Source organism: Saccostrea cucullata, unplaced genomic scaffold, assembly GCF_032062105.1.
Source record: "Saccostrea cucullata isolate Sc308-1 unplaced genomic scaffold, CSIRO_AGI_Scuc_v1 ctg7535, whole genome shotgun sequence".
NCBI lineage: Eukaryota > Metazoa > Mollusca > Bivalvia > Ostreida > Ostreidae > Saccostrea > Saccostrea cuccullata.
The window spans coordinates 52,181-70,623 of NW_026934247.1; the positions used below are offsets into that span (position 1 = coordinate 52,181).

Here is an 18,443-nt window from a genome sequence, read left to right on the forward strand (position 1 = left end):
GTTTTACAATAGTGTTGTCAAATTGTGAAGTTCAAGTAATCAAATATGATTTCATATTTACTAAAAAGTATAGCTAGTCTGTCAAAACTAAAAGAATATAAAAAATATTCAAAAATTTTTACTTCAATGCACCATAATAATTCTTCTACTTGGAACATTCAACAAATAAGTGATCAATTGCTTCTATGTCATCTGTACAAAAAATACATGTGGGTGAATGAATTAGCTTCAGTCTCAAAAGATGATTATTTGTTGTGATATTCCTGTGTAAAATTTGAAATTGAAACCAGTTAAGCTTCGATACCCCAGTTATTATAAAGGAATGTTCGAATATTTTTGTCCAACATTTATTTCCTTCCATTTTAAAATAGAACTAATTAGATCACTCTTTTTATTGATAAATAAATTATGTTATACATATCCTTAAACTGTTTATTTTTTTACGGTTTTTAAAGTAGACACAACTTCGATAAAAGATATATTGGACACAGTTTGGATGTTGGATAATGGACACACTATCACATACATTTAGGTTCTAAAATATACAGACATAAAATAAACATACACAAATATTACAATACAAAGGGAAAGAACTCAATTTCAACATTTAACAAAAGTAATATTATAATTAAATTACCTGAAAATAAAATAAATATGAATTTAAATAGAAAAGTAATTCATTAGATTTTCCTCATTATGATTTAAAATTAATGTTATATCAAATTAAACAAATAAATCAATACCGGTATTTCCCATTTTCATCAGTACAAAAAAAATGTTTACACAAAAAAAAAAAACACAATCAAACACCAGAAACAAATTCAACACACACAAAATGGATCTTGCAAGATATATGGTATCAAAACAACAAATGTAGTCTAATTTACAGAGAATCGTTGAATACATTTCTTTACGTTTTTTATCACTTTTAAATTGAACCTACTTAAATAATCAAATCTAATCAAATAAAACATTAACTTAAAGATATTTCTGGTCTATATGCGTGCACGTTTACAGAACTAAAGGATAAATGTACGTGTTATTTACTCGTGAGACGCTAATGGTTAATATCTAAAACAAAGCTTTATGATCAACATGATAACTTTTCAAACGTAATCTCTCCTTACTTTGGCACAAACAGAGCATTTAATGCTTACACAAGGAGATCATTTTATAAAGCTTCATATAATAATGTTATTGTTACGCATAATATTTTAAGTATCATAAAAAAAAATCTTTGTGAAAGTCTATATTTTAATCAACAAAAGAAATTATAACATAATTACCTTTTGAAATAGGCTATATTAACACCTATTCTAAAAAAATTTCAAGCAGTGCTCCGCCGAAGAAAAAGAGAACGTTCATTGTTCGGATAATCAAACATAACGGCCTTTACATTGGTCTATTTTCGTCTCCAACTATGCGCTTTTATGACGTGCAAGAATCAGTGTCACGACAGCCGTCGTGCTCTGTTCAGTCAGTAAAAACAAGATTTTTTTTCTATTTACAAATTTTTATCCATAAATAAAATCAATATGAACAACATTTACAACATATTTATACAAAAATGTATCTACAATAAATATCACTTTATGTTTCTAGATTTTCTATATGTCATCCTTGTGTACCACTCCACCACGTCCTGACATGCCCCGTTTAACGACGGACTCCCCCGAACTGGCTCCAAGAGGATTTCCGGTCCAGGTTATGCTGGTGCCACGTGTCCACAGAAAATGGCTGGAATACAGCTGGAATATGGCTGGAATCTTTTAATTAAATAATATTTTAAGTCGCAAGTTACGTATACTAAAAAAACTCAAGTCAACATTGACTACAACTGCACTTATGACACGCCATACAAACGTACATAATTTCTTAACAAAAGTTGTTTTAACAGTTAAACCCACAACACCGACTTTATAAGCCGCCCCTACTATTGTTTTTGTGATTGAAATTCAAGGCACATGGTTTAGGTTGACCTATTCAAAGGTTATAGGGTAGAACCGGTTTTATAAATAAAATTGGCAGTAAACAGTAAATAGCTATAGTCTGTATATCCTGTTAAAATGTGTTTTCAGACCTTTCTCAAAAAATTTCCTGATTTTAAACAGAAAAAAGGTGGCTAAAGGGTGATATCTTATCATACTTTAAGACGAAAATAATAGTTCACTAGCGACTGATACACTGGAAAAAAATAGGTGTAATATCATCTACACTGACAAACCTTTGTTTGTCTTATATCATGGCTATTATTTTAAATGCGCACAGAGGATCTTTCCACGAGCAACTGACCAATCGTTGAATGAATAGCAATGTTTACGCCATATACATGTTTACATTCTACTTCGAACACGTGTTTCAGGTCAATCTATGATCATGTGAATGGAGTGATTAATAAAAAAAATGTTCTTATGAACAAAATACCAAGATTAGAAGCTATGAAAGATTTGTTGTTAAGTAGAAAATAAATATATAATAAAATGTAGTTTTTGACTAGTTTAGAGCACCATCGCTTCAAGGGTAAGGAAAACGAGCAGCACCGCTTAAGCATTTAAGGTCACACGACACGTTCCTCAAAATTATATAATTTTTCCTAAGATTTTGTCATTGAAGCAAAGGTACTAAAAAAAGTTTCCTCACAAAAATTAGGGTACCTTACCAGGCATTTGGCCAAGATACCATAGGGTCATATTTCTTACATAACCCTTATGGGTAATCTTCTAAATGGTCTAAAACACAATTTTTGGTGTATTTATATTCAAAAACATTTTGAAAACAACATTGAAATCCAAAGAGAATGACAAATATGAATAATTTTTGATATTATATAAAGAGATACAAAACATATATTTGAGAAACGTGTCGTCTGACCTTAAATGAACAAAAATTTGTTTACATAACTATATACTCGTGATCACGTGTTTTGGCCCGAGAATCCACCTTACAACTGTATTCATCGATAGTATAACAATTGAACAAAGGAATTAATACTGACGCAAAACTTTTTGCAGCATGGCTTTGAGAAACGTAGACTTCCACCGTTTATTTAACAAATGAATTGTTTGTCATTGTGAGCATGAAAATAATAGGGAATTTTAAAAAAAAGCTTTTCATTTACCATAAGAATTTCCTTTTTTTAACCGTAAAATTCCTGTAGTAACCCATAATGCAATTTTCATTCAGCTGATTGGTCAGTTAAAATTGTAATATAGAGAATACTTACTTAAGTTTGAATAAATGTAAGAGAGTTTGAATGAAGTGCATTTCTACAGATACAATGGGTTGGTAAAAACTGAAACGCAACATAACTTTTCTGTTTACCATGTCTCCACGTGCTAGTCACTTCCTAGCCACATTTCCGTAAATAATTTACCCATCTCGCTGAAGTCTCACTAACTCTCGTAAGAGCCATTGTCAGAGCTACTCTGAACTCATCTTTGTTTTATAATTTGAAGAACACCGAAAAAAAGGTTCCGAACACACTAATAGGGGTTTAGGTGGCAAAACAAAATATCTTACGTGCGTATATAACTTAGTGTATTGCACAGAAATAGAACAATACACGCATGAGTAACTCTACCAAGCAAAATCTGTATACGTAAACACATTTGTAGAGGTGTTAGTGGCAAAACAAAATATCTTATGTGCGTATAGAACAAAGTACATTGCACATAAATAGAACAATACATGCATGAGTAACTCTACCAAGCAAAATCTGTATACGTAAACAGTGACAAAACATATTGTACCGTTGTACCTCAAGCATGAAGAAACGATGAAAACGTGGACCAGGGCCAATCGCAAATTCTCGGGCCTTTCCGTCAGAGGTCGGAAAAACAACCTCGTTGTTTTTCCGACCTCTGACGGAAAGGCCCGAGAAGAGGTTGTTTTTCCGACCTCTGACGGAAAGGCCCAAGAAGTTGCGATTGGGACCAGGGCTACTTGGTCAGCTATGCAGCGATTTAAATACCCTCTATACAATATATAGGCCGAAAGTGTCCAATGCCTGCAAATCTATACTAAAGGTTCGATAAAGGTAGAAGTATAAAGAGAACCAATAAAGGGCAAATTAAAAAAAAAACATAAAATAATATAAAAACAATTACGATTGAATATTGATTCTGAAAATCAAATTGATGCTAATCAACTATGTTATACTTGTTAGCAGCAAGAAAAGGTAAGAAAATGAAAGATGAACGTACCTGTATGGTGTCTATATGTCGCTTACCTTTAGAAACCAGGTATATCAATTAACAATCCCTAACTCTTGTGCTAATCCGCTTTGTTTTCATTTTTATTTTGGTAGAACAAGAGGATCATTTTGGACAGTAAAATGTACACTTTGACGGCTATTGTCTACCATCTTGGATATAAAGAACCAAATGATGGGATGTACCTAGCCTGAGGAATGCAACGCTCTTTTATGATTTCTGCTCCTGCGCTTTATCTAAGAAACGAGCAAAAAACACGGTATAATTCATGTTACTCGATGTTTCTTACCAGATTTTTGGTCTGATCACCCTCTCAATCGCCGTCCTAGACGCTTAAGTCTAGCGATAACATCTCGAAAGGAATCAAGCGCCAGAGCAGTAATCGCCAAAATACCCTTACATTCCTGAAGCTTACTACGCACATGAATCTCACTGATTGTAGTTTACGGTGCTTTATGAATAAAACTGCCGACCCCTTAGGTTAGAAACATTCAAATGATCACGATGGCGTCTTTGTCGTTTTACATCCGAGACAATGATTTGAGTTTGGAAGACATCCCAGGATTTACGATTGGAAGATTTCTGGCATACATCAAAGGGAGATTTATTTTAGCAAATAAGTGAAATTTTAGGTCTAAATTTCTTAAACAGTTTGCATTTGTCAGGTATTTCATTTTGCATGCATGTAATTGTCACTCAACTTGAAGATAAGATTCGGGAAGATTAATTTTGCAAAAAAAAAAAAAAAAAAAAAAAAAAATTCTACGTGTATGTACTTTTAGATTCATTGGACACGGGGACCCAAACTCATAACTTCAAATGTACATTTCTTTTAAATTTGACATCAAAAGTCGAAATTTGTTTGGTGAGATGATTTAATTCAGTCTTCACTTTATTTTAAAAAGAACAGGAACTAATTCGGTTTCATACGACTTATCACATATCTTCAAAATGACAGCAAAATAATAACAAGAGGCCCATGGGCCACATCGCTCACCTGAGCACCAATGGTAAGACTAGTATATAATGGCTTTTTATTGTAAAGTTTAAATCCAAAAGTAGTCCCATGACCAATCATGGATTTGCTTTTTTTTAGAAAATGATTGAGAAGAAGATTTTTAAAGAATTTTCCTATATATTTCTATGTAAAACTTTGGTCGGCCATTTTGGACCCGCCCTACCCCCGGGGGTCATGATTTGAACAAACTTGAATCTACACTACCTGAGCATGCTTCCATATAAATATGATGAATTATGGCTTTGTCATTCTTGAGAAGAAGATTTTGAAAGAATTTTCCTATATATTTTTATGTAAAACATTGTTCGGCCATTTTGGCCCCGCCCTACCCCCGGGGGTCATGATTTGAACAAACTTGAATCTACACTACCTGAGCATGCTTCCATATAAATATGATGAATTATGGCTTTGTCATTCTTGAGAAGAAGATTTTTAAAGAATTTTCCTATATATTTCTATATAAAATCTTGGTCGGCCATTTTGGCCCCACCCTACCCCCGGGGGTCATGTTTTGAACAAACTTGAATCTACACTACCTGAGCATGCTTCCATATAAATATGATGAATTATGGCTTTGTCATTCTTGAGAAGAAGATTTTTAAAGAATTTTCCTATATATTTCTATATAAAACCCTGGTCGGCCATTTTGGCCCCGCCCTACCCCCGGTGGTCATGATTTGATCAAACTTGAATCTACACTACCTGAGCATGTTTCCATATCAATATGTAAATTATGGCTTTGTCATTCTTGAGAAGAAGATTTTTAAAGAATTTTCCTATATATTTCTATGCAAAACTTTGGTCGGCCATTTTGGCCCCGCCCTACCCCTGGGGGTCATGATTTGAACAAACTTGAATCAACACTACCTGAGCATGTTTCCATATAAATATGATGAATTATGGCTTTGTCATTCTTGAGAAGAAGATTTTTAAAGAATTTTCCTATATATTTCTATGCAAAACTTTGGTCTGCCATTTTGGCCCCGCCCTTACCCGGGGGGTCATGATTTGAACAAACTTGAATCTACACTAAATGAGCATGCTCCCATATAAATATGATGAATTATGGCTTTGTCATTCTTGAGAAGAAGATTTTTAAAGAATTTTCCTATATATTTCTACGTAAAATTTGGTCGGCCATTTTGGCCCCGCCCTACCCCCGGGGGTCATGATTTGAACAAACTTGAATCTACACTACCTGAGGATGTATCCCCATAAGTTTCATCTTTCCTGGCACAGTGGTTCTTGAGAAGAAGATTTTTAAAATATACCACTAAATTTTCATTAATTCCCAATTATCTCCCCTTGAATAAGGGCGTGGCCCTTCATTTGAACAAACTTGAATCCCCTTTACCCAAGGATACTTTGTGGCAAGTTTGGTTGAAATTGGCCCAGCGGTTCTTGAGAAGAAGTCGAAAATGTGAAAAGTTTACAGACAGACGGACAGACGGACAGACGGACGCCGGACAAAATGTGATCAGAAAAGCTTACTTGAGCCTTCGGCTCAGGTGAGCTAATAATAATGAGAATAATTCTCACGTTAACCTGCACTTAACAATTCCCAGCAAAAATAAACTTATTTATTCTTACTTTTTTCCACTTTGCATTAAATTGAATTTAATTGAATTGGTACCTGTGTATTGATCTATGAAACTTTTTCCAGCCATTGAAGATGTCCCTTCTGACTGATTATGATTCGATGTTTTATTTTTAGACGTTTCTACCGTCTTATTTTCATGACATGGGCGATCTTGTAGTGAACTAGTATGCGTTTTAGCTGTACATAGTAGGTTAATGTTAATTGTACGTAGACTACCCTCTCCGGGGGCATTCTGACAGTCACATCGTATTTCAAAACATTTTCTAGTACTTAGCGAAACAGCACATATCTTCAGTGGTCCGTTTCTTGCAACTTTGAATTCAACAAAAGTATCATCATCTGAGAAGAAATCATTGATCATCGGATTTTCAATTTCTATGAAAGAAAAAAAATCAAAAACATTTCTAACTTAACCCGATGGTGAACTTAATATTTTACAACAATATTTTTACTAATTAATTGTAATGATAATTATTATATGATAACTTTTCAAAAATTACATTAATTGTTGTGATGAAGAAATTATTTAATTGATACATCTCGTAAACCAAAACACATATTTTATTAAACATGATGGTTATTATAATGAAAAAAATGTATCAGTTCTCACTTGTCAAATTTGTATTTTGGACTGCCCGTTTTATATTTTCGGTTATATTTTCCAAACCTCTGTGGGAAAATGATAAATTTACTATATATATTAATGTAATTACACAATATCTGCTGTCAAATTTTGAGAATATCTGCTCCTGCGACAGATATTATTATTTTCTTTAATTTTACAAGTCACTGAACTTGAAGGGATGTTTTTTTTATTTGCACATTTTAACTTTCAAATAACAGTATATTTACGAGAGGTTATCAAAAAGTTCATGGACTAGCGTCATAAAATTAAAATCGCTTTAGGCATATCAATTAATTTTAAAATATCAAGTTAGCAACATCTTTTCTATCTTAAGGTCATTGGCAACGCAGGGTTTCCGGTAATCCGAGATTCCTCTGACTATAACCCCCGCTTTTGACTTGTGCGGGGGAGAGTCAGAGCGGAGGCCATATTGAAAACTGGGAATTCAGAGACACCAGCTAGTGCCGCAACTCTGCCTACCTTTTACACCTTTATTTCGCGGAGCTAACTCCCGAGACCCGAGAAATCAGTAAAATAATTATTCTCCTACTTGTTAACTGTCATTACAAGGATGCTTTCGCCGTTTAAACGGCCCTATCAACGACAAATGAAGTATTACTTGAATAAGGTTGCCTCCTCGCCATTCGACTTCTTTGCGCATGACGTCATACACAAATACACAAACAAACTATCACGTGAAAATATCATGTGTGGTGTTAATACTGTTTTTTAACCTCATATTAGCAAAGAAGTCGTTTTTGAAAGTTGCTTTCCTTATCAATAAAACATCATTATGTTGTTTTATGTGTTTTTTCACAACACTTTCAAATATAAAAGCGGGGGTTAGAGTCAGAGGAATCTCGGATTAGGTTTCCGGAGAAAAAAGGTTTATACTTTGGTTTTTTCACTTATGAAAACAGTCATTGAGAGTGATCTCCCGTATGGAATTCTCTAGGCGGTGAAAACAAATAAATCATATGTCACAGAATTGATAGGTAAACAAAAGCACGTGTGTTTTTTTATCGGATATATTCAACTCTACAGAAATAAAAGAAAAGCAGGGATAGATTTGTTTACATTGTGCTGAGGGGGCAGACAGTCAACAGGTCGTCATTTAGAATAGGTACTTGTATTGAATTTGTATGTTTGGAAGTGCAAAGATGTGACATAATTATGCTGAAAGTGTTGATAGCTAGGTAGACCGGATGATCTAACGATTTTATAGCTTATGCAGACGGGGCACTATGAAAAGTTAATAATAAATCCTTGCCAAAATGTTTTATGACAATTCATTTCCAATAAAGTGAATTATAGAATAGAATCAAACAACCAGTCTCTTGATCATTATGAATAATAATTAGATGTAAAGGGAAGTTACTCGAAATTAAAGAACAGTGCTGATATTTCTGTGTCTTGTTTCTATATTTGCATTTACAGCCAGACTATATGCATGCCATCGAAAATGAGGATTCAACAATGTATTTTATGCATAAACTTTATGAAATAAAGGAGTGTTAGAGAAAACTTATGGTTCAAAATAATATAGGTTCTTTTTATCAACATTTTACATAGAAAATGCATTGACTATGATTGAGAATTGTAAAAACATTGCTTTGACAAAATCTACAAAGGAAGGCTGGCTTGATGGGTTAAAAGGGCCTGAAATAAACATGTTTTGTACAACTAAACCTGTTCTAAAGTTCTTGAAAAATTCTATACTAAAACCAGAAACGTTGCCAATGTCCTTTAGTATGAATCATAAATCATAAATTTTATTTTATAATAAATTGGTAATGTATTTATAAACAAAGGTAAGTCAAGGCGGCGCAATCTCGAAAATGACGTTTTTGTGACCTTTGTGTAAATGAGAAAAACTCTTTTGATATGATCATTTGACATCCAAAAATCCCGTTAATCCAGGTATGTGTCGGGACACAATTGTTCCATAAAATATGAAATTTTCATTTAATTCTGAAAGCTCTATGAAATTTTATTGTAAATTTTACACGGAATGTCCAAACAAATGAGGCCTTAAAAATAACGTCAAAAGGGGGAGGGGTTTCCGTTCCCAACATTCTATAAAGTTTTGCCCTGAAAAACTGGTATAGACCTAAAATATATTGAAACTGGCTAAAAATTATATGCATCCAGAGTACTTGTCTTTTAATGTCAAAATAGATTCAGGGAGAAAAGGGATACACGATTAATGTCGATTTGCAGTAAATTTTTAAGGTGTGCAAAATCAATCACGTCAAAAAATGATGCTGATCATGTATTGTATATATTGAACTCCCAAAAGCAAAACATGACGGCACAATCAAGTGCGGATCTCTCCCAATGTATTAATCCATTTGGAATATTATTTTCATTAAAGGCCACTGTTCATGGCATTGTAAAGTCAAATAAACAAGGCGGGTTTAAGTCCTTACTCAGCTCCAGGGAATCTCATCAAAAAGTGAATGAGGTAGAAGAAGCGGACATTAAGAAAAATAATGACGTTATTGGACGTCACGAATATAAACGACGACAGCGCAGGGTGATCATATAATGTCGTTTTCATTTTATAATATTAACATTTGCAAATGTTTTCCTTTATATAACACTACTGAAAGCAAGCGTTTTTATAACTGTATAAATACAGGTACGGGGTCAAGAGGTCATAGATGTGCGTTTGGATAAACGTTAGACGTAATCTCTGTGTGACGTCATGAAGGGTCGACGCGCGATTAGTGGATTACATACATGCCGTTGGGTTTGAAAAATAACGCATTTCTCACGTTAAAAGTAACAATCAGGCAAATTTAAAGTATGAATAAGTCACAAATGTCAATATAAGTAATAAGGTATCATTTTTTGAGTTTTATTGAGATGTAAAACGTGTTGGCACATGATCAATCTTCCATAAAGCACTTCGGGCTTTATGGGATTTGATCACGTGACCAACCCGTTTTACATCTCAATAAAACTCAAAAAATGATACCTTATTTCTTAAATAATTTGGCAAATAATGAACATATCAGGCTTAAATTTCAACATTTCTTTATATTTTGTTGTTTTTTGTTCCATATAAATTTTGAAAGCACAGAATACATAGTACTAATTTTATAGCCCCAGTCCACGAACTTTTTGATAACCCCTCGTATATAATCATTGCGGATTTTTATTAAGCATTCACTCGCTGATTCTTTCACCTCACTTGAAGAGAAATTTATTTTTGCAGATCTACTCATTCGTGCATCTCAATATAATCAAAAAAGGAAACTTTAAAGGGGTCTTGTAAAAATGTTAAAAGCTTTGCCTTCATTAATGTTGTAAAACGAATTCCTTATTTCAGTAAACACACATTCTTTTCTATAGCCGTACACATCAGCATTTTTTAATCCTAGAATATATTTAAGGATCTTATAAATGTTTATATTTAAGAAGACAGAAAATGACTTTCAAAGTAATTCATACGAAGACATGTGTTCCCACCCCTTTAACGGATGTGTCAAATTTCAGTAGATAACTTCAAAGACAATAACATTCGAGGTCAACACAAAACAAACAAAAGCGTTTAAAGCTATGCAACTTTTTTATGCTTACACTTGCTTTTTGAAATTTGCTATTTTTTCGTATTTAAACATAAATAAGCTCAAATGTAAATGACTTTCTGAAAACCTAGAATAACGGACTACCTTATGAGACATTACAATATACATGATAATAGGAAATCATAACTTACACTTTCTTATTCGAGCCATAAATACCAAAATCAAGCGGGTTATAGCAAAGAGACGCTAAAGCCACAGAGGAGGAGGTGGAAACTGAAGAAAAAAAATAATCAAATAAGGATAACAAGAATAGTTTCATTCTGAACCAGTTATTCGTTTCATGGTGAAATTTATATAGATTTATATAGAAAGCAAAATTGATTTGCTAATCAAAATGAATATCGAAGTTTTATCAATTTAGAATGAAGTTAATATGATACTTGATTTATTCCTAATGGTAATAAAATTAATCACTGTTTTTTGCTTTTGAGTAATATTTTGTGTTAAATTCTAAAAAAAAAAGATATAATATAAATCACTAATAAAAAATAACAAATCAAAAGACTTACATATTAAAGATAAAGCAATCATTATTCCCACAAGCAGCTTTTTCATTCCATTCAAGGAATCCTACAACATGGAAGTAAGGTATTTTCCTTCTTTTGAGTTTTTTCTTAACATTTACAATGCTTCTTACTCTTTTCTTATCTTCATTAACATAATTTTGACTGTCATATTGGAGTTTCTAGAAATACAAACAATATATTAAATATAAATCATAAAATATTATCTGAACTTCGTTTCTTTATAAAGTACATCATCAACTTCCTCAAATTCGTACATGCAAATATGCGAAGAGACTCATCTATTCTTTTCAGTCCATTATTTTAACCTGATAAACATATGATAAAACATACAAGTTAACAGTCAATACGTGGTATGTGTATAGTGTATAGTATCCAGAGATTTCTTTTCAATATTTCATTATTACTTGATTTTTATATGAGAAGTGCAGGTCTAAGAACTTTATAAACTCATCTAAAAATGCCTATAGAACAATTATCTTTCATGAAATCATTTTTCTTTTAGATTGGTAAATTTTTCCAGGACCTTCTTTAAAGCTAAAAAATTTAATGCATACATCTCACAGTTTAAAAATTTTAACAAAGTAAATTTGTCTTCCTTGTTGAAAATCAGTAAATATCTGATACCTTTGCCATCATATCTTATGCAAGTCTACCATGCTCGTAAAAATTCATTAAAAAATGTAAATAACATGCCTGATTCTGTTCATAAACGCCGGTGTAAAGACGAATAATGACCCCCATCGAATATAGACCGGGGGTCATTTTTCGACAGCGAAAAATGACCCCCGGTCATTATTTGACTTCGAAAAATGACCCTTTTGCCCGTAGAAAAAGTGTCACCACCCTGAAAATTCGCAGAACCCACGTGAAGAAAAATGACCCCCGTAAAAAAATGACTCCCTGTGGATTAAAGCTGAAATTTTTAGGGGGCAAAAAAAATTAGATAAAGAAGCATATTGGCCAAAATGCTCACCTGAGCTAATTGGGAATAAATTGATGATATGTTGATCTCATAACAGTATACACTTATAGCTATATTTTAAGGTCAATGCGATGATTCAGAATCTAAAGGAGTAAAAGATTTATCGAGCCTAAAGGGTTAGATAAACATTGTTTTTCGATAGTGGAAATCATCGTACTGACAGAAAAAATCAGCAGTATTAAAAATATTATTATCCTCCGCTTGAAAAGCGGGAGGGTATATAGTGATCGGGATGTCCGTCCGTCCGTCTGTTTCACTTTGGGGTATCCATCTCTTATCTGCAACTGCTCCTATATATAAAAAGATGTGTTTTTGAAACAGCTATGCCCCTGTATGGCAACATAGCGAAGATTAAACTTTTCTTAAATGCAATTAAGTAGGTCAAACTCAGAGGTCAAAGGGTCAAAGTTGATGGTTTCTTAAGAAAGGTTTAATGTAACAAGGATTACATATGTGAAGTATAAAAACCGTAGCCCTTACCGTTCAAAAGTTATGGCCAAGGTTAAAGTTTTTTTCATACGTAAGGAAATCTCCAAGATCAAGGTCAAAATGTAAAAGTTTTTAGTATCCAGTGAAAGGTCATGCCAAAAAAAAAATACATATGTGAAGTATGAAAGTGCTAGTATCTACCATTTAAAAGTTATGGCCAAAGTAAAAATTTGGCATTTTTGTGTAAAATGGGACAAACTCCAAGGTAAGGGTAAAATGGTCAAATTTGGTAGTACAAAGTAAGGTCTTGTTACAAGGAATACACATATTAAATATGAAAGTCATAGCTCCAATAAATGAAAAGTTATGGTTTATAAGGTTAAAGTTTTTGCGGACAAACAAACCGCCAGATAAACAGCTAGACATACAGACGGACACGATAAAACTATATACCCACGAATCTTCGATTACGGGGACATAAAAAGAAATGGTCTTCAATTAACTTTTCATATTATGATTCAGTATAAAGAAGACCTTAATAAAAAATGAAAATGTTTGTTCCGATTTTCATATTAAATTCTCTGAAAAATATACTCAGAACTGAGTAAAAGAGTGGAGTAAAACAAGAATTAAGAAATGTAATACTGTGTGCTTAATCAAAAAGTTATGTCTACATGTATAGTTTTTGCATTAGAATGTGTATTTTACACTAGACCATTAGCTTTACAGAGCATAATTTAGGTGTTATACTCTCCCCACCCCCTTACTTATTTAGGAGGAAGTCGGTTATCAACAAAAGCAACAACAACAAAAAAACTATCCTACCTTTATTTTTCTATAAGGTGGGACTAAAGATAAGCTTAAAATATTCTACTATTCTACCAATTTTCAACTGTTACTTTGCCACAATTCTTTCAAGTATACCCCCACCAACATTTAAAGTATGCTTTAATCATGGCGAAGTAAATTATGATATGATAGTACTTGTGTGAAGGCTTAACTTCATTTCAATATTTTATCTAGAGCCTCTTTCAGTATTATTGAAAGGTATAGAGTTTTATCTATATAGATGAAATAAAAACAATAAATATATTTTTAAACATTTATTGTTTGGCGTTGTTGGTCGTGGCATAATATATAAGCAGCAAAGGGTCGCCAAGCAGGGCAGACCCAACATTCAAGCAACAACACAATACAAAGCAAATCAATAATTTGGCTGTTCCGGGTTTACCGCAAACAGTCATTTACCTTTAAGCTTATTAAAGTTTTTTACTTATAAAAAGTTTGAATTAATTCAAATATTGCAACAAGCACAAAATGAGCAGCACAAATTCAAGCAGCATTTGTTTGTTCCGGGTTGACCGCGAACAAATGAATAAAATGTTAATGTATTTACATTATAAAATATCAAGCCAATGTTCACAGTTCAATGTCTTCAAAATATCATACACAGTCAAATGCACAAACTTGACACATCAGTTGAATGGATGGGCGCAAATGCCTCCGTGTGCGATGCTCTAGACCATTTCTTCCATCAAAGATGCCACGACAATATCATAATAGTGGATAGCCTGTTGTTCTGAAACAAACAAACAAACAAAACCAAGAGCAGTACCTATTTGCCTACCAATTGAGCATTGTATTATTGGGGAGGGAGGGATGGGTTTTTTGAAGAAAAGAAATCAGGACAGTGATTATTTTTAGAATTTTTTTAAGAGCTAAAATGTCTGCTACCTTTCTCTTTGTAACGCATGTAAAAAAGGACGAGTATACCGAACCCGACTGTGTACGCCGATCTCGAGCAAAATATTTCCTCATAAGATAAAGGCATCTATATAACATTTATATAGATGCTGTTATTTTTGCTTTTCATTTATTTTTATTTTTTTTTATTTAACTTAATGTTCTTTTTTGGGAGGGGGGGGGGTATAAAAATTTCCTCCTCTCTCATTGTCAAATAGGATTTGCCAAACTTATACAAGCTAAGAGTTGAAATGAAGGAAAAATAAATTTTTCCTATTAAAGAGTACTAGTATTTAAACCTGATGGTTGCATGGTTTGAATTCTAAAAACAAGTGGAAAATCATTCTTTAAGCAAATATTATAAGGAGGAATATTAAAAAGAAATTTTATTTACTTGACAATTAAAGAATCTCTTTTTAAACACAATTTTAGCATTGAAAGACTACGTGACTCTTTTATTTATTTCATACGACTTTTTGTATTTTTCTGTTACAGAAAATGTAAAACTTAGTTTCGCTGTAAATAAGATATCAAACAGTGTATATTGTAAAAAAAATATTAAAAACTTTATCTCTTAATAAAGTTTATTCATACATTTAAAATAATGGAAAAGGTATGCTCTCTCTCTCTCTCTCTCTCTCTCTCTCTCTCTCTCTCTCTCTCTCTCTCTCTCTCTCTCTCTCTCTCTCTCTCTCTCTCTCTAGCGTGCGTTTGATCCATTTACATGTACCATCTTTGATTTTCTAGGTTTGCTCCTTTATCAGAGAAATGATGATTAATTGATTGATTGTTGATTGCTTAAAACTGATTTTTCAAGATTTCGGCAGAGAGAAATGAGGAACTTTATTACCCCTACGTGCTAAGAAGAACAAAGATCAAATCTATTCGAACAAATGCATGAATTACTCGAAGGAAGAACAATTATAATATACAGCATACTTTCCGTTTCACCTGTTATAAATTTTGTATCACTTTCAAGGGGGTCATTTTTCAATGGGGGTCAATTTTTTATAGGACTAACATATAAAATAATGACCCCTAGGACCCATTTTCTACAAAAAATGATTTTTTTCTACGGATGGGGGGTCATTTTTTGTCGTTCAAAAATGACCCCCGGTCATTATTCGATGGGGGTCATTATTCGTCTTTACACCGGATAGAAGGGCATTGTTGTTTATTCAGAACGCTGTATAACATGCTCAATTCTTTTAGTGGTGTGACTATGATTACAGTTTTTGACCCCAACGTTAATTGCCGTCTTCCTTTTACAGACTTAAAATACTTCCCCCTTCAACATTTATCACAGATGTTCATCTGACCGATTAGCTCCCACAAGAGTATAAATTTATAATAGTCATTTTTCTAAGATCAGAGTTTAAATCGAATTGTTTTTCGAAATGGGTACATGTAAGAATTTCAGATATCTGTTGAGTTCAAATCTTTATACTGAAATATTTTCAGATATCAATCAAAACTCTGACCCTCTCGATAAAACACGCATTTATTTAACCATTTGAAAAGATATTGAAGAATAATTGTGTTTAACCTTTGCTTTGGCAAATTTTAGCCTGAAAAGGAAGAAAATGAAAATAAAATAGATATTATAACATTAAAAAACTGATTTTGTCCATATGTTGATTGATGTACATACTAGTTAATTGATGTCGATGATTCCAATTGGCTTACCAGTTTCTTTATTTTCCCATTAGCATTTTATGTACATGTAATTAAAAAGACATAATTTATACGGTTCCTTAATTGAAACATCAGTGACATAATAGATACTTCCTTTCATACTTCTTAATGGACAATAATGCTTTTAAACTAAAGCTCTTGAAAAATTTGATTGTAAAACCATATATACTGTCTTTGAAATGAATGTACACTCTGCTGACTAATAAGCATTATTAGAACTGGAGAAACAAAAAAATTATTCAACATTTTATTTTCTGGCTGTAGGGTTCAAATAGCATAAAAAAAGCAAAAGTCTTTTATGATACTGTAGCTCTACTGGTTTGTACTTTTTGCAAAGAAAGAGAAAAGTTGCAATTGAATTTAAGAGTTTGCAAGAGCAATAAATATTATCATTTATCTTTATGTTGTCAACTTGTGTGTCACATTTGCGTAGGAAGTGTGTGTGTGGGGGGGGGGGGTGCTACGTGAGAGAAAAAAATTCAAACCTTAAAAAAAAATCCTAATTCATGGGGGGTGGGGGTGTTAAGGATCGAACGTTTTATTAATACCAACATTTTTCCAAGCACAACCAATTACCTTTTTCGACATAAACTTCGAGGTGCCTGTTGACATTGGGGGAGGGACTAAACCTAAGCCCTAGTGTTCAATCTCTATGTTATGTCTATCTCTGCAAAAAAGCGGGGGGGGGGGCTGAGATCCCTTACCCCCCACCCCCACCCCCGGTTCCGACACCTATGTTTCAAGATATTTTGAAATCAGACCAAAACTGCAGAAGTAGCATTTTAAAAGATTTTTACAAAATTTATATTTTTAGTAACCATGGCGTCTCCGTTCATCAAAATCAAAAAATGATGCATACATGTTTTGTCAGTGAGTAGTCTACTTCTGAGCCAAATATTATAGAAATCATACTAAAACTGTAGGAGGAGTAGCGTTTTGAAGGAATTACAAGAAATATTCTATTTTAGTGACCATTTCAACACCACACATTAGAATCAAAAAATGATGCACTACATTATCTCACTTTGGTCTACGCGTGTACCGAAATCAGACTAAAACTGTAGCAGGAGTAGCAGTTTTAAGGATTATCACATATATTTCTTTTTGCAGTCACCATGGCGACTACGTTCATTATAATTATATAGACGTTGTGTAAGGTGGTGTTGTCGATTTTGGTAACATCAAAATGACGTTACTTTTCGTAATGCAATAGATTTAATCTGACGTCACTTTCTTCACTGAATTTTTAATGAAGGAAAAAAAAACCCAAAAATGTCGTTAAATATACAATGCAGTTTATTGAAAAAACATGTAATTCAATTCTCTGCTATTTTGCATTGATGATGGGAGGGTTATATGTGCATAATTTACCCAATTAAATAAAAGCCTCGGTAGAAATTACAAAATTTGTTTGGCATCGCATTTTAAATTAATTAACCTGCTTTTGATTTAAATGAGATACATTCAAAATGATTCCATATTATATCAGAAGCCTTTATAGTGACCGTCATTTATTTTCAGTACATTGTACGATTGTAGATAAGTAGATAAGTTGCCGATTCAGCAATGAATTTTTGATTTATGTTTTTCGTTCAAAGCCCCAATCCAAATCCCATATTTAACCCCCGCCCTCACATAGACCCCTTGTTGTAGGAGATATATCTATTTCAAATAATTCAGTTGTAAAAACTATAAGCAGCGAACCAGAGAATCGACACCCCCCCCTCAAACTAAGAATTACAAGAAAAGGATATTCGATGTGGTGAAGTTTTGAGAATTTTTTTCAGTTTTCTCGTCTCCACCCTCTTTAATGTACGATGTTTATGCGCAGCAACGTGTGCCCCACAGATCTCTGATCGTACGGTTTGTATTTCTTGAAATATCGGTACTTATGCAGTTTATTTGTTTTATGCGATTGTATGGCTGTCATCATTGAGCAAATGAGCTTTCAAAACATAACTAAAATCAAACCATTAAGAGTGTTGAATGGAATAGATGAAGAAACTAAAGCAAGACTACA

General features: G+C 33.0%; 1 long non-coding RNA gene across 1 annotated transcript; it reads right to left on the reverse strand.

Moving 5' to 3' along the window:
* Positions 1 to 1,545: 1,545 nt before the first annotated feature.
* LOC134240341 (uncharacterized) lies at positions 1,546 to 11,719 on the reverse strand. The gene is made up of 3 exons (XR_009986411.1): positions 11,557 to 11,719; positions 11,204 to 11,260; positions 1,546 to 1,766 (listed from the first exon to the last, which is right to left on the reverse strand). It is a non-coding gene; the product is annotated as an uncharacterized LOC134240341 (long non-coding RNA).
* Between the last annotated feature and the right edge of the window lie 6,724 nt (positions 11,720 to 18,443).